Below are 21,186 nucleotides of genomic sequence, written 5' to 3'. Positions count from 1 at the left end.
TGAGCCACACTAGCCAGGCAAGAATTATTATTCTTAAACTACAAAATTACCTTTCTTCCTAAAGAAGGAAGAAACTATTTTATAGACATTTTATTTTAGTGAGGACTCTTCTTCCCTTTATAGTTATCCCACATAAATTTTTGTTTTGTCACATTTCTTTTATTAAACTAGGCCTCTAAATGTTCCTATCCTTTGTTTCCTTCTGATAGACCTGACCAGATTTTTTTTTTTAATTCTTGTGTCTCATTCATTTATTACTCAACTCATTCCACAAAGGAATTGAGGTGATTTACTCTTGTATCAAACAGACAGCTTTTGGGAGTGTATCAAATGGACAGTGTCTACACTGCTCATTATGACAAGTCATTCTTGTTACTGAGAGACAGGAAACTATTAAGATTGCCTTAAAATATATAGCATCTTGTAGTCCAAATAAAAAAGGCAATAACAGAAAATGGACTTTTTGTATGAAACACATTTCCCCTATTTAGGAAACCATTCTCAGACACAGCTTCGTGATGGATTCACTTGGGCAATGCTTTGTATACTCTATCATTTTTACTGTTTATTGTTAAAGTTACTGAAATTGATTATAAGACAGAAAGAGAAATAAACAGAGACTAGGAAAATATATTCTTATTTCTCTTGTTTCCATAACAAAATCTAGGAAGGAAATCAAATCATACTTTACATTTCTTAAACTAGTCATATTAGACAAAAATGAATAGTAAGTGGAACTTTAAATCTCAACCCAAGAGAAGCAGCAGCTGCCCTACCATTCTGCAAAGACTAGGCTCTAAGAAAATCTTATGATCTGTCTTCTGAAAAGTAAATCCTCCAGTTCAAAGAGGTATATATATATATATATATATATATATATATATATACACACACACACACACACACACACATATACACACACAGTCATGCATCACTTAACAGTGGGAATACGTTCTGAGAAATGTGTTTTTAGGCAATTTCATCGTGTGAACATCACAGAATACACTTACACAAACCTAGATGTTATAGCCTACTACACACCTAGAATACATGGTATACCACTGTCTGTGTAGTCCACTGTTGACCAAAATTTCATTATGTAGCACATGACTGTATATCTCCATATAACTAAAGCTAACCCCCTTCCTTACATCTTTCAGATTTAGCTTAGCTGCCCAGCTGGTGTGGCTCAGTGATTGAGCACCCATGCACCAAGAGATCGCCAGTTCGATTCCTGGTCAGGGCACATGCCTGGGTTGTGGGCCTGTTCCCCAGTGAGGGGCATGCAGGAGGTGGCCAATTGATGTTCTTTCTCATCGATGTTTCTCTCTCTCTCTCCCTCACCTTTCCTCTCTCTCTAAAAATCAATAAAGAAAAAAATATATTTTAATTTAGCTTAGCTGAATAAATATTTGCCCACAGGCCCAGGTTTAAAAGAAGCTTAATGAGCATTGAAAAAAAACAACAGTGAGCTAAAACACAATTTACTTTTCTCTGCTGCTCTTATCTTCCTTTTGTTTGGCTTTCATAGGCCTGTGGAAGAAACACTTAGGTATTGTATTCGTTATCTGCTGCTGCATAACAAAACTTAGCTTAAACCAAACAGTATCTCAGTTTCTGATGGTTAGGAATTCATGAGCAGTTTAGCTAAATGGCTCTGATTCTGAGTCTCCCATGAGGTTACAGTCAAACTGTAGGCTAGGTTGCAGTCTTCTGAAGACTTGACCATAGCTAAAGGATCAGCTTTTTTTTTTTTTTAATTAATTAATTTATTTTTGTTACAGATGTTTCTCCTTTTTCCCCCACTGATACCCCCCTGCCCACCCTCCCCACCCTGTCCCCAGCTTTGTTGTCCATGTCCATTGTTCATGCATACATACATATAAGTTCAGTGGTTTATCTCTCCCCCCCCCTCTTCTGGGGATTGTCAGTCTGTACCCCACTTCCATATCTCTAGGACTACCCCATTCCTCAGACTGTTATGTTCATTATATTCCACAAATAAGTGAGATCATGTGATATTTGTCTTTCTCTGCTTGTCTTGTTTCGCTTAGGATAATACTCTCCAGGTCCCTTCATGTGGTCTCAAAGGATAAAAGATCTTTCTTTCTTACCGTTGCATAGTACTCCATTGTGTATATGTACCACTGCTTTTTTATCCATTTGTCTACTGATGGACATTTGGGCTATTTCCAGATCATAGCTATTGTAAATAGTGCTGCTATGAACATGAAGGTACATATATTCTTTCTGATTGGTGTTTCAGGCTTCTTCGGATATATTTCTAGACGTGGGATCACTAGGTCAAATGGCAGTTCAATTTTTAATTTTTTGAGGTAACACCATATTGTTTTCCATTGTGGCTGCACCAGTCTGCATTCCCACCAGCAGTGTGCTAGAGTCCCCTTTTCTCCACACCCTCGCCAACACTTGTTGTTTGATGATGCTAAAGGATCAGCTTTAAAGAAAGCTCACCCACAAAACTGTTCCTCACTACATGAACTCCATAGGGCTGCCTGAGTGTCCTCTTAACATAACAACGGGCTTCCCCTAGTGCAAGTGATCCAAGAGAGACCATGACTAAGACAGAAGCTGCAAGGTCTTCATGACTTGATATCAAAAGTAGCATAACTTTACTTCTACCATATTCTATTGGTTACACAGACCTGGTACATAGAGGGAAAGAACTACACAGGTTATGAGTACCAGGAGGTAAGAATCACTAAGGCCATATTGAAAGCTGGCTACCATAATCTGCCCTCTGGCCCCTAATCATTCACATTTCTCCCAGTGAAAAATAAGACCATCTCCTCCAAAAACCACCCATGAAGTTTCATCTCGTTACAAAGTCTCATCAGCTCAAAGTACAGACATTTAAATCAAATCCAGATATGGATGATGCTTCTTTTTTTTTTTTTTTTTTTTTTTTTATCCTCACCCGAGGACATTTTTCCATTTTTTGTTCAGGTAGAGTGGGAGGGAGAGAGAGGAACAGAGAGAGAGAGAGAAACATCGATGTGAAAGGAACACATCGAGTGGCTGCCACCCGCACAACCGACCAGGGCCGGGGACAAACTGCAACCGAGGTACATGCCCTTAGCGGGAACCGAACCCGGGTCTCTCAGGACCGCAGGCCGACGCTCTAACCGCTGAACCAAACCGGCCGGGGCTGGATGATGCTTCTTAAATACAGCTCCTTGAGTATAGTTCTCTTGATCTAAAGACCTATGAAGTAAAAAGATAAGTTATCTGCTCCCTCATATAACATACAATGGTGGGACAGGCACAAGATAACCACTATAGACATTCCTGTTCAAAAGGGGTGGGGACAATAAGAAGTATACAAAGATCACTAGTTAATAGCAATTATACAATTCAACCAGGAAAATGTGGTAAGTTCCTTGGTTACAACAGTCTTACTCCCACCTGGAATAACCTCAAGGATCTTGGTTCTGCCCTCTCATTCATCCTCTCTTTTCCAAGAAAGGTAGCCTATGTTTTCAGTTGTATAATTTTCTCAACCTTCTTTTCATTTTATACTGTCACTATGCCAATCTGTATCTGAGTTAAATCAGAGAATTAAAACCCCTGGATGAAGATAGAAATAGGGACAGATATAATATAAAGGAACGTGTTACAGAGATTAGACCCAACACAGTTGTGGAAGGTGGTTAAACTGATGTTGGAGCTTCAAGTCCACAAAGCAGAGTCTGTAAGGGACAATGGCAAAGATTTGTGACAAGCTGGAACACAGAAGCACAGCATCCCAAGCCAGTGAGGTGAGCTAGTAGATAAGCAACAATGTGAATCACATGTGAGCTACAAAATATGACGTGAATCAAACGTAAACTGCAAAAGTGACTGCTGCTTCACTTCTGCAAATCTCACAAAATCTCTTTGTGGCCCACCCTAACCAGAAACAAAAAAGGGAAATCCTGGAAATATAAATTGACAACTTGCAAAGCCATGGAGCATACACACCTGTACTATGATAAGAGAGAGGGTTAGACAGAAGAAGCAATTCTTTCTCTTTTGCTCTCCATCTCATTTGCATATATACAAACATACCCAGGTATTCTGCTGCTCTGGCCAATCATTTACATATAAGAAAAATAAGCAATTTAAATTCTTAAATTTGAGTTCTTAAGATGCTGTATGTCTGTAGGATTCTACAAATTAGGACTAAGGTAAGGGGAAGCTGTTCATCCCATTTCAGACTTTTCAAAGCTACCTGGTTCTCTTTCCAGGTAACAGCCCTCTTTTACCTTTAACTGAAATTAATTTTCCCTATCCAGACTTGAAATGGTCAGAGACTGCACCATTGTAAGGTCAACCCTGATGATAACTTGGCCCTGACCTTATACCCTACTTCTAGCAACCGAGTTTCTCCTACCTGGGTTCTGAGACCAAGTCTTTTTACCTTGCCTACTTTTAGTAAAAGGACATATTTGTTTTTATTACTTCTAGCTCTCTTGGACTATGGCTCTGCCTTACTCTGGTAGGGTTGATTTATAGGCTGGTGTTATATTCTAGATGGAACTCCAGAGAATGGATGGACCCAAATCCTTGTCTTGCATCCTACTAATCAGGCTTGGTCCCAGAGTATGTGCACTAGAAACATGCCAGGAAAATTCTCATTCTTTATTTCTATATAAAATTGAATGCAGAAGATAGGAGAGGTGTAGGAGGGGGGAGGAAGGGATCAATGGGGGGAAATACTTGCAACAATACTTATAATAAAGATTAAAAATAAATAAATCAAATTGAATGCAGAGCCCCTCCCTCTCCATGTAAACGTTTTACTACTTTGTGGTTTGGTGAAGTTACCTTGAACTGGGAGGATGTACGTAAAAAGACAAGAACTTTTGATTCTCCACTTTTTTTTTTTTTTCCCATCAAAATCTCTACTTTCTACCTCAGAAGCCCAATTTAGTGACCTTGAAGATACCCTTTTATTCTTGGCTCATAACAGACTTCAAAAGAGTTATCCTTGAGTTTAACCTAATATGTAATGTGCAAGGTCACTGGTATAATTTAAGCCTCGCCAGTCCACCCAACTCCCAAGGATAAACATGACCTGTACTCCCTGAAATTCTGTCGGGAGACTTAGAAGAGTAGATGGGTAACTATCTCCCTTTGCACCTCAGTCTAGATTGGTTTGAGAAGTCAGGTCTTCTAATACCTGCATTAAGCCCATATGGATTTGGGTGAAAGATAACTGAGACAGTATTTTGGAATTCAGAACACCTTGAGAGAAGGCAGGCTATATGGACTTTTCAGTGAATGGTTTCAGGACTAGCCATGTAAAGCAAGCAAGATGTTCATGGGTATGTTTTATGCTCTGTGCCTTCATCTTTCTTTAGGATAGCTCTGGCCCCACAACATACTAACAACCTTTAATGAGAAGATAGTCTTCTAGAAGAATGAAATTGAATAGCATGACTGCCTTATTAATTAAACTTTGGAGGACTCATATTTGAGCTTTGAATCAAATGGCTCCATGTGAACTATTCACTCAATTTTCCCTATCCTTACCCATATTAATTATTTTTGTTACAGGAATTTTATTTTATTTTTGTTTTGTAGTTATTGTTAAAAACATGAATTTAGATGAGACAATTTTCTAATATACTTCTACAGATTGTTTTATAGCTAAAGTGGCAGAGGTGTTAGAGCATTAAATAATTAGAAACAGGCCTGGGTTTTTTCTCTATGTAAAGACAAAACAGAAAACTGTGACCAGTGTCTTCCTCTTATTATAATACAGCTATTCTCACAAGGCAATGTAAAATACCAAACTGTCTGCAGCAACAGTAATTCAGTGGGTTTGCCCCTAATATATTCATGAAGGGCTTTGATGGATTTGATAACCATAAGCAGCTGTTAACATTAAATTGCCATTTAATTTTTTTCAGTGACTTTCAAAGTTGTCAATATTAAACAGTAGTGTTTTACAAATGACTACTTTAAGACCAATAAGAGTAAAATTAAATAAAATTTAAAAGGGCCAACAAAATTCTTCCTTTTTTTCTATAGTGTCCCACTACTAAGCAAAGAAACAGAAAACATTTTTACGGGACTTTAAGCACTGCCTTGAATATTTGCCTATAATTTGCATTGTAATGTTATTATACTCAGAAATTCTTCCATTCCTTCCCCTTCCCATTCCCACCCCTATTTAATTTTTGTCCTTTTTTATATATCTCAGCTCTAGTTGGAAAAAAAAAAAAACTAATCTGGAAAACTGCTGGGTAGGTCCACTTAAGTATAAACAACCTTAACTAATGACAAAAAAAATTAAGTCCATTTGTCCTCATTCCTCTACAAGCAGCTGAGGCATGTGGTTTGTTTTATTTTTTTTATTTTATTGATTCTTCCAGTTTTAATGAGATGTAATTGACATAGAATATTGTATAGGTTTAAATTGTACAATGTTATGATTTGACATACATATATTATGCAGAATGTTTACCACAATAATGTTAGTTAACACATGGAGCCATGTGCTTCTTAATGATCTCGGCACACCAGAAAAAAAAGCAGTGGACCAAAATAAAGTCTTAGGTTCTGTGCTGATACTTTTCTCTTCAAGAATTAAATAAGCCCTGGCCGGTTTGGCTCAGCGGTTAGATCGTTGGCCTGCAGTCCAGAGAGACCTGGGTTCGGTTCCCGCTTAGGGCACGTACCTCGGTTGCAGTTTGTCCCCGGCCCTGGTTGGGTCGTGCGGATGGCAGCCACTCCATGTGTCCCTTTCACGTCAATGTTTCTCTCTCTCTCGCTCTGTCTGAATAAAAAATGGAAAAATGTCCTCAGGTGAGTATAAAAAAAAAAAAAGAATTAAATAAGAACACAGAAGTAGGGTTCAGACTGACAAGCCTCACAGGAGGAGGGCGGGGATGGGGGGAGGGAAGAGATAAACCAAAGAACTTATGCATATAAGCATAACCAGTGGACATAGACAACAATGCTGGCAGGGCAGGGATGGGAGAAGGGTGTCAATGGGGGGAAAAGGAGAAACATCTGTAACAAAAATAAATTGATTTTAAAAAGAATTAAATAAGAACTCTAGCTCTTATTTAATGTTATTTGCTCAGCTGAGGAAATAAACTTGATCTATTATATTTTATGTTTTTTAAAAAATCTTATTTTCTTTACTGATTTGAGACAGAGAGGAAGGGAGAGGGAGATAGAAACATTGATGAGAGAACATCGATTGGCCACTTCCTGCATGCCCCCCAACTGAGGATTGGGCCCACAACCTGAGCACGTGCCCTCACCGGGTATTGAACTGGCGACCGCTGAGCCACACTGGCTGGGCTACTCTTTATGTTTCAAAAAATGTAAATACAACACTGAACCAGTGAAATGTGCTTTTTGAAAATGGAAGTAAACATTTTCAAAAACTATATAATAATAAAATTTTTCAACATTTTTAATGTGGTCTGTTAATAATTGCTTATAGAATAGATGCAATTCAGCCAGGACTGAAGCAAGAGCCTGGACATGCAGTAATTCAATGCGTGATTAATAAAAGGTAAATATGCCCGGCTGGTGTGACTCAGTGGTTGAGCATCCACTCATGCACCAGGAAGTCACTGGTTCGATTCCTGGTCGGGGCACATGTCAAGGTTGTAGGCCAAATCCCCAATGTGGGGCATGCAGGAGGCAGCAAATTGATGTTCTCTCTCATTGATGTTTCTCTCTCTCTCTCTTCCTCTGTCTCTAAAATCAATAAAGAAGAAAAAAAGAAAAGTAAATATTAACTCAAAAGTTTAAATAGGAAAGACTGAGAAGATAGGAACATTATATATAGGGAGACTATTATTTATACTTATATAGATAAAATATATAGAGTATTATACATAAATGTGTATCAAATCTATGTTCAATCCCGTTTCATAATACAATTTTACCTTCATCCCCAACAGCATAATTTTATGACACTTTTCCTTGATAAACTAGATTTTAATTCTTCCCCTTTTGTTTTTTACATATTGAATGACTACTTTAATGTGATCTTATGGATTAAATTTTGCTAAGCAAAGGAAGTCAGTGCTGTTGACAAATTATGACAATTTCTGGACTGCCACAGACATGTCTATGGCACAATGAAGGACATCAAGAGTTACATAATTTACCATACTGATGAGCTCTGCTGTCCGTCAGTCGTTTGTTCAACATTCTGAAGACACATTACTGTCTGTTGGGACCTTGCTTCCTCATTTTAGCTCTAGGCTTTGATCTGAAAGCACTGTGCCTTCTCCAAGAACCACACATTAGAAGAAACAGCACTGGCAAACCTACTCCTTTCCAGCTAGCTTGCTTTATATTTCTATGAGTATTTGGTTTTATTTTTTTAGTAGCCTTTTTATTTTTTTCTTAGAGGTAAAAGAAGTATTATATTTGTATACAGTGGTCAAAATGCATACTTTTTTAAAATCTGGAAAAATTACTTTCACTTGGTGGAGCACAAAAAGGAAAATCCTGAAGCATCCCCAAAGTATATGCTTTTATTGTAGTACTTAACTACTACACAGTAGAAGAGGCTATGCCTCATTTTTATATTTTCAAATAAAATATAGCTGTGTACTTCCTGGGGAGCAATGTTCATATGAAACATTTTAAAGGGAAATATTTGTTTTTTTTCCAAAGTGAAAAGCACACTGCCCACATTAACTAACCTGAGGAAAATACTTTTGTTTAAGCTTTTCTATATAAAAAATACATTACATATCTGTAATACCTGTACTATCATGATATTACCTAAATAAATGAACACCTATTTAAGCCATACATCAACACGGCAAGATTACACATTTTCAAAGTCATTTGAATAATATTAAAAATTGTACTTGTCTAAAACAAAATGTATTCCTGTTAACAGTAAAACTATATTTATTTACAAATACAATATTTATAAAAAGAAAATATTGTGTAGCACTGTGATTGCAAAAGAGAATCATTTACATAGAACCAATGTTAGAGAAACTTAATAAAACAGATTCAGCATATAATTTACCAAAGGGCCAATCTTAGATATTATCTGAAATAATTTCCTCTGGCAGATAAAGTATCTTCTGCTTTTCTAGATATCTTTGTGGTTCACCTTTTTGTTGTGGTAGTGGTTTGGGGGGTTTTTTGGTTTTGTTTTGTTTTTCTCAATTGAAAATATTTGAAAACCATTTTCCACAATTTAAAGTTTCAGTCACTTTGAAATTTTTAGTCATTTCAGTCATTCAGTCATTTCAGTTTCAGTCATAAGACATCACATGTATGGTAAGATGTACCTGAATGAATTAATAGAAAGTACAGCCCATTTTCATTTTCATATACCATTTCTCTTTATAAAAAGTAAAAGCTAATATAAGGAAACAATAAATTTGACACATGGATTATTAGTAAAAGTCCTCAAATTTTGTGCAAATATATTCACACTGCTTTTCGTAAGAGACAGTATCATTGTTTCTCAGTACATCATCTATGGACAAGTGTCAGTCCACAAACTGTTACCAGTGAATGAAAAGATGGGCATCAAAAACACTGGTATAAATAACTAAAATCAACAGGCATTACGCAATCTTAAACTAATAGTTTCAAACTTTTTTCCTATTAAATTCTGTTTTTTAATTATTTCTTATGATAAATCACAATATCAGATGGGGCAGAATCAAAAGCTGAGCCAGAGCAGCAGATTATTTTTTTAATTATGTTTTTTAATTAGAGTTTTAATACCTGTTATGAATACACAATCAAATAGAACAGAAATATTTTATTAACTTAGTGTCAGTAATATAATTTCTATGATCTGTAACATAATTTCTAAATACTATTTGAACAGTCTGTATCTTCTTCTTGAATGTATCCCTAACACTTACCCCACTCACAAACAAGCTACTAAAAAAATCAGTTAATGGCACATCAATGTAGGTTGGCTGTGATGAATTTGGTCAATCAAATCTTGCTATCCAACTCAACCACAGAATGACCTCAAATTTTGTCTATTCCCTATGCCCTTCCCCTCCTTTGGGAATGTCTATGAGCTCTATGTGAATGGAGCATGGAGGTTTAGCTTTCAATTGTCTGTCTAGAACTTTGCCCAATACCTGGTACCTAGCTATTAAATAATTGTTGAATATGTTATGAATAAATGCTATCTAGCAGTAAAATAACAGAGTGGAGAATAAAATCAGAAAGGAAAATTGCTACAAAAATGAAGCACAACAAGCTATCTCTAAATTCACTGACTTAAAACAATAATTTATTCTCAGATATCTGTGGAGTTATTACCAGTGGTCAAACGAAGGTTAACTAATCCAGTCTGGTCTCAGCTAGGGCCATTCAGCTCTACTCCACAAGACTCTTGTCTTGGGCATATTCTTCTCATGGCAATGATAAGGGTGGAAGAGAGCATGCTCAGAGCCTTTGATTGCATCACAACTACTAAAATTTCATTGGCCAAACCAAATCAGCTGGTCAATCCTAGAGCTAAGGGGTTAGGGTAATATTCCTTAACCACAGTGAGAGGACACTGAAATTTTACTGCCAGAGATATGGATGTATAATTCTATTTCTGGGGAGGGAATGAGGAGTTGGAACAATAATACAGTCTATCACACTACAGTTGGCAAAATAATAACCCTCTCCTAAAGATATCTACACCCTAATCCCCAGAACCTGTGAATGTTACTTTACATAGCAAAAGGGACTTTGTAGAGGTGATTAAGTTCAGAATCTTGAAATAGAAGCCCAGCTGGTGTGGCTCAGTGGTTGTGCATTGACCCATGCACCAAGAGGTTGCTGGTTTGATTCCCAGTCAGGGCACATGCCTAGGTTGTGGGCCCAATCCCCAGTGGAGGGCATGCAGGAGGTGGCCAGTCGATGTTCTCTCTCATCAATGTTTCTCTCTTTCTCCCTCTCCCTTTATCTCTCTTTCAAATCAATAAAGAAAAAAAATTAACAAGAAAGAGAGAGAGAGAGAAGAAATGGGAGATTTTCTTGGATTATCCAGGTGTATCCAATATAATGTCAAGAGTAGTTAAAAGGGAGGCCGGAGGGTCAGAATAAGAGAAAGAGATGTGATGACAGAATCATAGAGATTTTAAGATGCTATGCTGCTGGTTTTGAAGATAGAGAAGGGGGCCATAAACCAGAGAATGTAGGCAACCTCTAGAAGCTAGAAAAGGCAAAGAAAAGGATTCTCCAGTGAAAGCCATTTCAGACTTCCAGAACTGTCAGATAATATATTTGTGTTATTTCAAGCACCTAACTTTGTGTTAATTTATTACATATGCAATTGGAAAATAATACACATACCTACAAAATCTATACACTGAATAAGCAATTTCTAAATAATCATAAGAACCAGCATATGTAATCATTACCAATTAAATATCATTTTAGTTAATAGATCTATTTGTAGAAAATATATTAATGCCTAGGATTTTAGTTTTCTTATTGTTGTATATAACTGTTAAGCAGTTTTATTCATACATCAAACACATATCCCCTCAACAAAAACTACTGAGACCATCATCCCTAAATCCCAGGCTTGAATAATAAATGTCATTTGGCAACATATTTACGAAATCAATAACAACTGCAATCTAGCCTGATAAACCTCCATGAGTTTCTTCCCATCTTCACATTCATGCCAGTCTGCCCTCCAGTGTGCTTTTTAGATCTCACCATCCACTCATTAAACTTTTTCCAGTGTAGTAGTATTCATATTTATCCTCTTACTAAGATTCTGAGGTAAGAGGGCACTATTTCATTTATTATTCATCAACAAATCTCCAAAGTTCTTCCTAACTGCCAAAATGGTTTAGTTTTTTTCTTACTTTATGCCTAGAGTAAAATTTCTGTAGGTGGAATTCAGAAATATTTCAAGTAAAATATATACATAATTTTAAAATTGAATTGCACAGTACTTTGGGAAACCTTCAAAATTATATTGTGGTTCTATAAAATGCATAGAAGTAACCCAAGCTTCAGTCTTTGAAAAAGCTTATCTTTTTATAAAGTGAATTTTCATTGAAAATTATTTTCAATTATTATTATTATTTTTTATATATTTTTTTTATCCTCACCCAAGGACATTTTTTCATTTTTTATTCAGGTAGAGTGGGAGGGAGAGAGGGGAAGAGAGAGAGAGAGAGAAACATCGACATGAAAGGGACACATCGAGTGGCTGCCACCTGCACGACCAACCAGGGCCGGAGACAAATCGCAACCGAAATACGTGCCCTTAGTGGGAACCGAACCCGGGTCTCTCAGGACCACAGGCCAATGCTCTAACTGCTGAGCAAAACTGGCCAGGGCTCAAGTTTTTATTTTTTAATGAGAGCCTTTGAAGGCAGTGCCTATACTATGCTGATTCTCGGGGGGGGGGGGGGTTATGCCACTTAGGAATCACCATGTGTAAGTTAAATGAAAGTCATCCAGTTTAATCATAGTGACCCTAAATACCTCATCACACACTCATAGGATTGTCTTTTATTATTCCTGCTCCTCATGAAGTTTCATCTGAAGGAACCATACTGGAATTTTTTAATACTACATTTTCTGATGTTTTGGGGATTTGCCCTTATGTGATTGCCTTACGTAGCAACAAATCAGAAAGCCATCATAATATTCAGATGAAGCAGCCATTCTTGCTGCCTGGGTTCAACATTGGTACTTGGGAACATGTAATTGAAAGCGTGCTCCTAAAATACATAAATAATCTTCTGATCACCTTGAATCAGAAGAATTTTTTTTTTTTTTCTCATTGTTTTAACATCTTTTCCATGTGGGTCAGACATTTAGTTTCTTTTCTCCAATGGACATAATCATAAAACACTTCAATAAATGCGAAGCTTTTATTGTTTCTCTACAAATATCCACTCCACTTTTATTAAATTTATTTTACCTTCCATTCTTTGGGGTCTATGTAAGTGACTAAATATGAATTTGTAAAATAGGAAATCTTGGTAAACTCTTGATGTAAATGCAAATTATTTTAATAAAGTCTATAAGAGTAACTTCATTTTTTTCAGTGGAATTGCTCAATTAACACTTCACTTCTTAGTGAGTTTTATATATGGAATTTGAAGACTACAAGACCAGGAAACAAAATCTGCTATTATCTGTAGCCAACACACAGTGCAAGCATGTACACTGATTTTGAGGAATTCATATAGTTAGGAAAATACTGTGGAAACTAGCACTATGTATTTTGTAATCACAGTAAGGTACTCTCTAGGAATAAGGAAATTGGGAACATAAGATTTCCCTCTGAGAATTCAACCAAGAATTCACATAAATGGGGCAGAAGCAGATATATGCAACCATTTAAAAAAGAGACAGAGCCCTGGCCAGTTTGGCTCAGTGGTTGAGCATCAGCCTGCGGACCAGAGAGTCCCGGGTTCGGGCCCTGCTAGGGGCATGTACCACAAAAAAAAAAAAGAGAGAGAGAGAGAGACAGAATACCTGTCTTCTCAGTCCAGAAGACTTGGCAGTAACCTGATTAAATCTGGGGACCTATTTCTCAGCCTTGAGATCAGTTATAAAAGCATAGAAAAGGGAGTCATGAAGGCAAGAATTGACAGTGTTCACCTAAATATTATCTAGGAAGGAGAGAAACTTAGGCAGGAAATGCTCATTTAATGGATGAAACAAGCTTGTTTAAAAGCAAATGGGGATAGTCCAGCTGAGAAGATATTTAAAATATTAAAAATTATTTTTCTTTATTGATTTTAGAGGAAGAGAGAGAGAGAAACATGGATGAGATTGGCTGCCTCCTGTATGCCCCCCACTGGGGATCAGGCCCACAGCCTGGGCATGTGCCCTGACCAGAATAGAACCGGCGACCTCTTGGTGCATGGGTCAACACTCAACCAGTGAGCCACAATGGCTGGGCGATATTTAAAATATTTAAATAGCACTTGTTTTCTGAGAAGGCAAGAGGTGTTTTGACTCAAAGCATGGACCTTGGGTAGGAAGAGAGAAGGAGGCCAGGATGAATATAAACATGGATCGGTTTGGAAGTCTGGTATTAGATAGTTGAGGGACTTCCTGTCTGAAGGCTTCTATTTTCTCTGAGAAGAGGTGAGAGCATCTACTGAGTGTGTGTGGAATGGAGGAGGGGGTGGCACGAAAGAGGAGGAATTGCAGGTTTGGTTTTTTCAATGTTTAATAAAGATTATTCTAGCAACAGCAACACCTTCCTCTTCAGGTAGCTTTTGGCTAGCATTCAATTTGATTCAAGAACTCTGAAATGGGAGTATTTTATATTTATATAAATAAAGGTAAATGTGCTCTATGACATCACACAACAAATTGACTATTCACACACAAGAGAACAAAGAATTGTATCTTATGATTTATTTATTAATTTTATTTCATTATACAGTGGTGGAAATTAGTAATACAACTGGGACAAAAACACGAGCCTCGCCACTTTATTTTTCAATTGTATTATAGAAAACGTTTTTCTACTATGATGTTTATTTCTGTTTTGCTTTTTTATCTTTGTTACCTATAACAACAACAAGAACAGTCCATGTTTTAATTGGATTTAACTAGATAGTGGTTTGCTCCCAACATGGATTTAGTGAACCTTAAAGCTGGTGTCTTCATTGGTTTAGGTTTGATGGAATGACAAGAAGGCCCAAGTACAGTGGCTTAAGCAGGATAAATGTTTATTTCTCTCATTTTAAAGTCCAGACAGGGCCAGTATGGTTGCTCCATGTGTAGAGATCCTGTATCTTTTTCTCTGTTTTCTTCAAAATGTGAAGTTTCAACTTATTGTCCAAGATGGCAGCACCTGTGTTCCAGGCAGGAAGATGGAAATGTCAAAGAAGAGTGACAAAAGGCATGTATTAGCCTTCTCTTCAGGCAGGTTTTCAAGCAGCCAAAGGACAGTTCCTCTTATGTCTCATTGGCCAGAACTTAATTTCATGACAACACTAGATCAAAGGGGTCTGAGAAGTATTCGGGGCATTCTCATGTCAATTAAAAACTGTTAGCCTAGACGAAGAAGAGAACATATTAGGGTATGACTAACCATATATCATAGATGGTGGGTATGTTTCTTCTTGCTGAATAACTGCAGAACAAAATCTATGACAGCAATAGCTTAGTGAATCCTTTTTGTTTTGTTTTAAAAGTTTTTGGGGAAGAGCTCTACTGGTTGAATGTTCTTGTGTGTTACAAAGTCTTTTCCCTTGTTTCTCTGTTTTGTTTTGATAAAACCTTTCTTTACAAATTTAATTGTGATATTTTCTGAACTTGGAAGATTAGAAATCTGTTTCAAGCTCTAGATAATGGGAAAGTTCATCTGCATCTTTTTTTGTTTATTGATTTGAGAGAGAGAGTAAAGGAGAAGTAGGGAGAGATAGAAACATCAATGAGAGAGAACATCGATAGGCCACCTCCTGCATGCCTCCCACTGGCTACCAGGTCCACAACCTGGGCATGTGCCCTGACCGGGAATTGAACTGGTGACCTCTTGGCGCATGGGTCGATGCTCAACCACTTAGCCACACCATCCAGGCTACATCTTTTTTTTTTTCTAATTATGCCAAGAGGCTCAGAAAATGGTTTGCAATATTTAAAAGCATTATCAGATCAACTGACTAACCAAAGAAAGTGTATTAATCATAAATTTAACTGAAATTGACTTGAACGTCACATATTCTCAATAAAATCTAATTGTATTTTGAATACATTGTGTAAAATAACTGGATGGGAGTGTCTGTACCTTTTTTTTTTTTTTTTTCAGGGCAATATAATTTATTTTCTCATAAAAGATGTACCAAAAATATATATTTTTTTTATGGGAAAGCAAAATTTGAGTTGTTATTCATTACATGTTTTACAAATAGCAGTGAAAGAAATCAACAGAATGGACTCAATTTATAAATATAAAAATGTTCATTTCAGAAGTTTGGCCTTGTCCTTTAGTAACTTAAAGGCGGGGTTCTTGCTGGCTTTCTTGTTGAAGATGACCAGGAGTTCCTCTTCAGACCTCTTTGATTTCTCATGGTGGTTTTCTAATTTTAGTTCTTTCTTTTCTTTTTTCCTATTCTTCTGCCACTCTTCCTTTCTTTCTCTCTTATTCTTCTTTGCCTCTGCTTGTCCTTTCGTGGTGTCATTTGCTTTGGAAGGCGCCACCTTGGTGGAGATTTCTGCAGGTGGCTTTGCCACTTGGTTGAGTGGCTGCCGATCCTGCCCTTCACTGACTGGTTCATTGCTAGAAGCTTCAGAAGAGATATTCCACACTTGCTCCAGAATCGATTCATTATGAACTTTTAAACTGTTCTTCATCTAATTCTGAAACTTTGCCTTTTTTCTAGGAATGTTGTCAAAATCACTAATTTGCTCTAAAAGTTCTCTCACTTTGGGGCTGACATGGTTTTTTGGGGGGTTTTTTGTTTTGTTTTGTTTTGTTTTGTTAATCCTCACCCGAGGACATTTTTCCATTTTTTGTACAGATAGAGTGGGAGGGAGAGAGAGGAAGAGAGAGAGAGAGAGAAACATCGACGTGAAAGAGACACATCAAGTGGCTGCCACCCGCACGACCAACCAGGGCTGGGGACAAACTGCAACCGAGGTACATGCCCTTAGCGGGAACCGAACCCGGGTCTCTCCGGACCGCAGGCCAACGCTCCAACCGCTAAGCCAAACTGGCCAGGGCCTGACATGGGTTTTTTAATTAATTCATTAATTTTCTGAATCTACGCCTGCTGTTTAATGTCGCCTTTGTGGGCTTTACCTTCATAACCTTTGCCACCATACTTCTGGTCTTCACTTACGCATTTCACATGGTTTTTATAGTCCTGGCCCTAGAAATCTTGACCACAGTCAATGCAGGAGAGGCATGCGCAGATAGCCACATGCTTTTCCACCCGTACCTTCACTGATTCACCGCATGCATTGCATGTAAAAAATGCCATTTTAGCTAAACGATTAAATATTCTCTATCCAAGATAGGCTTGAAGTCTTGTCCTCTCAGCTGGCGTCGCCAACGGTTTCAGCCGGCTGCAGGGAGCACGTGGAATCGCCGCGGCCCGCCCTCCACGGCTTCCCCGCGCTGAATTCACCTTGTTTTAAAATAGAAAAAAAGTTATAAAGTTTTTTTATATGAAAAATTAATTCAGTACTCCCCAATAAAAGATGATTTAGGCCTTTTGTATTCTCAAAGCAGAATTTTCCAGTATCTTCAGAGAACAAAACTGAAGCAGAGGTTTAAAACTTTTATTATTTCCATAGTGCTGAGGCTGGTCCTTTCTTAGGTTGGTTTTAGTTTTTTCTTTTTTTCCTCAAGATTTTCTCCAATAATTCCTGTAATGCTAAGGGTAGAAGTTTTAGGATATTTACTTATCACCTCATTAACAAAGATTTAGCAAAGATTTTGCTCTGGTTCTTGCTCGGCCTCGCATTAGTAGTGAGAGTACAACGTGAAATCCGAGAGGAAGACAGCCATTCGCCGGTTCTTCGCACATGCTTTAAGGCCCGCCACCAGCATTTGTATTTGAGCTATTATGTCCAATGCTCAAAATACAGAATATAGTAGTCTGTGTTGAAATTGTTGTCATGGACATTGAGCCATTAATATGTTACCATTCTAAATGAAAAATTAAGCCTGAATTATGTAACCAATTGGTCTTCAACTGCTCTAAGGAATAAAGACAGACATTAATGATTCACTTCCCTTGAAAGTATTCTTACTTTATTTTATTATTTTTTTAAAGAGTGATTGTTTTTTAAATGTTTTTATTGGTTTTTTTAGAGAGAGAGAGAAGAAGGGAGAAGAGAAGATAGAAACATCTATCAGCTGCCTCCTGCGTGCCCCCTACTGGGGACTGAGCCCAAAACCTGGGCATGTGCTCTGACTGAGAATCGAACCAGAACCTCTCAGTCTATGGGGCAATGCTCAGTCCACTGAGCCACACCGGCTGGATTGGAGTATTCCTGTTTTCAAAATGACACAGTATTCTTTATTTTAAATGATTTAATTGAAGTGATAATTCTCATGCAAAAAAAAAGCAAACTGGTATAAAGTGAAAAGTAAAAGTATCTTCCCCAATATTATTACTCTGAATTTTAATAAGTAGTTTCAAAATGCCTTCTGAAAGGTTTGTACTAATTTACATTCTAATATTCTTTAAACATAGTTTTAAGCAAATGTACTTAATAACTTGTTATTCATTTGCTCAGAGCCTTTCCATCTTTATTAGCTATTAATCTAATTTAGTTTCCAGCCTTCCTATGAGATCAAGGTATTAATCTTCCAGTTTTATAAATAAAAAAAAGTAAATAAATAAAGATACTTTAAATTTCTCAACAGTGACTCCATGGTGTGCTAGGAATTGAACTTAAACTTCCTACCTGTGGCAACATTATCTAGCCACTAACCTACACTCTCAGGCTAGTTGGGAAAGAAAAAAATAAAGCTTACAGAAAATTAATAGAAGATTTTTAAATATTGAGAACCTGGTAAGCATCTAATATCAGCCAACTATTCTGGTCACCTAACTTTTTCTCTTACTTAGAGCAAAGTCACATTTCTGACCAATTTGGTACCTTTTCTATATATGTGTCAGTTGGGACTCATTAGGCAACAGTACGGAGACTAATAAAGGTATTCACTAATGAAAGGCATAGCACACTGGAAACAGTGCGGTTCCTGTATTTTAGAGATTCTGGGAACTGCTTTCTCTTTAGTTTCACATCTCATCACAAAATCTCTCTGGTACCTGGGTAGCCACTGTGTCTAGTTTTGTATTATTACTTCAGAGACAATAAAGTCCCTCTGGTGTGAAGCAGTCTGACTCTGGAAGGCTCAATCCTGACCTCAACTGTGACAGTCATTCTATAGATTATCCAGAAACTGAAACTTACATGAGGATTCAAGTTACAGCTCTGCTCTACCATAACAATCTGATGGCCACAACGGTCTCTCCTAATGTTCCTTAGGCTGTCAAATCAAATCATGCCCATAGTTCTCACACAAATGTTTTAAAAGAGGCTCTTTTCCTGCTGCTGTTACCTCTTATGTTCACACTTAGCCTTCACAAGAGTGACTTAGGGCAGGAGTCTATAGCACAGGGGCACCTTTGAATAAGAAAAATGGATGTCCTCCTCTCTGTTATACTAAATAATAACCCTATTTTAGTAGCAGCTTTAGAAATAGATTGTCAAATTGCCATTACATTTAATTCTCTAGGTCTAAACCTACAGGACTGAAATTGTGTTTATTCAGCTGATGTTTATAGTTTCCTGCAAGGTTGTCTCTGGATAAGAAGTGGAAATGTTAGGTAAACATCTTGAAGACTGAAAACAAATCTGATTATTTGGGGAATATCTAGGTAACAAACTCAAATTCAAATCCACTTTGAAACTGAACGTTTGAGGTCATGTAGGCATAACCTCTATGTCCTGATATGAATATGTAAGAAACAAGAAAGCAACTGAACTTTCATGTCAATTTTGTTTACCCCATGAAATTTCATCTCTCCTTAACAGCTCTGTATTCTCTCATTTTGATGCTTCTCAATCTCTATTATTAAGTCCTAATGGTTTCTGATGGTTTCTGCAGGATTGGGTTGGGCTGGATTCAAGGTATCTAATGCAGATTTGGCTTTTCTTTGTTTAATTATGTTTGGATGAGAAGTAGCTTTTCTAGGAGAACTGGGAATACCATCAGAATAGACTGATGTATGAATGAGCAGATGGGAACCTGACCTTGTCTGGATGAGCTGAGAAAAAAAGAAAAAGAAAAATCAGTAGCCTGATATCTAGCCTCCATTTCTATTTTCAGCTTTAACCCTGTCTGTCCTGTATGGTTTTGGAAAGGGATACAGTAAGTCTGGAATTTCAGTTCTGTTAATTTGTGAAGGAACTTAGGCAAGTTACTTACCCTGAGTACCAGTTTAATTCATCTGAAAGATAAGGACAAGATGATTGTTGTGGGGATTATAAAATACATTTGTATGCCTGCCACACAACAGGCATACAGTCAAAGTAACCATAGAACTAGTCAGAAAATAGTAAACATCACCAAGCTGCCAGCTGAGACATAGACATTTTTATCACCAGTCCTTCCTACTAAACTCTGGAACGATAGAAACATGCAGAACTAAAGTTCATAAGGAAAAGACACTGGAAAAATTCATCTCTCCATTCAGAAATATAAGCAAAGAGGATGCAAAGATGTCAGCTCATAAGGTAAGTCATGTACACACATCACCACATTGCACAGTAGAACAGGGTATATGCCACAAGTATTATGGAACTTTGAGAAAGAAAGAGTTAAAGTATTATGGAACTTTGAGAAAGAAATTTTTTTTTTCAGCTGAATTATCAGAAAATGTTATATGGAAAAGGTAGTTTAAGCAGGAGTTAATTGGAAAAGTATGACAGTGACTAATTCAATTTGACTAAAGCATGGAGTGAATGAAAGGGTCAAGTGTGAGCTAAGACAAAAAAAAAGAAGAAGATTTGGATCATGCTGTTGAGTCACTTGAAGGCCAAAATAAAGAATGTGAGATTTTTCAGCACAGGAATAATACGATTGATATGATAATAGCTTTACTAAGAGATAGTTCATCTGGAAGCTTTGAGAAAGAAAGAGTGGAGGGAAAAAATGGCAAATCAGGAGATTGCACAGATGAAAGACTATAATGTGCAGATTTAAGGTAAGAGCAACAGAATTAGAGGGGAAAGAGCAGATTCAAGAGTTGGGGAAAAGAATGTATGGAGATTAGCAAATATGCTGTTAATTAGCAAAGAAAGGAGGGTAACATGGTATAGGTTTTCTAGCTTCTTTTGTTATCACCATAAAAATATGTTCTGTCTGATTCTGCCTTTATTTTCATGAGAATAATAGACTATTTAAAGTTTTATATTAACTGTTTAATAAATGTGGGATGTTTACTATCATTATTTCACTAGGAATTAAAAGAAAAGTTAATCATATGTATAACTTCTCTGATTTAGTCTTCCTAAGAGTACTGGACTTTTTTCATTCCTAGAAGATGGCTCTTTTTTTTTTTTTATCCTCACCTGAGGACATTTTTCCATTTTTTGTTCAGGTAGAGTGGGAGGGAGAGAGAGGAACAGAGAGAGAGAGAAACATCGATGTGAAAGGAACACATCAAGTGGCTGCCACCCGCACAACCCAACCAGGGCCGGGGACAAACTGCA

At 37.1% G+C, this 21,186-nt stretch overlaps 1 pseudogene; it reads right to left on the bottom strand.

Annotated features, from left to right (window-relative positions):
- Window positions 1-15,912: 15,912 nt before the first annotated feature.
- LOC118620339 lies at window positions 15,913-16,934 on the bottom strand (annotated as a pseudogene).
- Between the last annotated feature and the right edge of the window lie 4,252 nt (window positions 16,935-21,186).

This window comes from Molossus molossus, unplaced genomic scaffold (assembly GCF_014108415.1).
Source record: "Molossus molossus isolate mMolMol1 unplaced genomic scaffold, mMolMol1.p scaffold_m16_p_7, whole genome shotgun sequence".
Taxonomy (NCBI): domain Eukaryota; kingdom Metazoa; phylum Chordata; class Mammalia; order Chiroptera; family Molossidae; genus Molossus; species Molossus molossus.
This window is presented reverse-complemented; position numbering and strand designations above follow the sequence as displayed.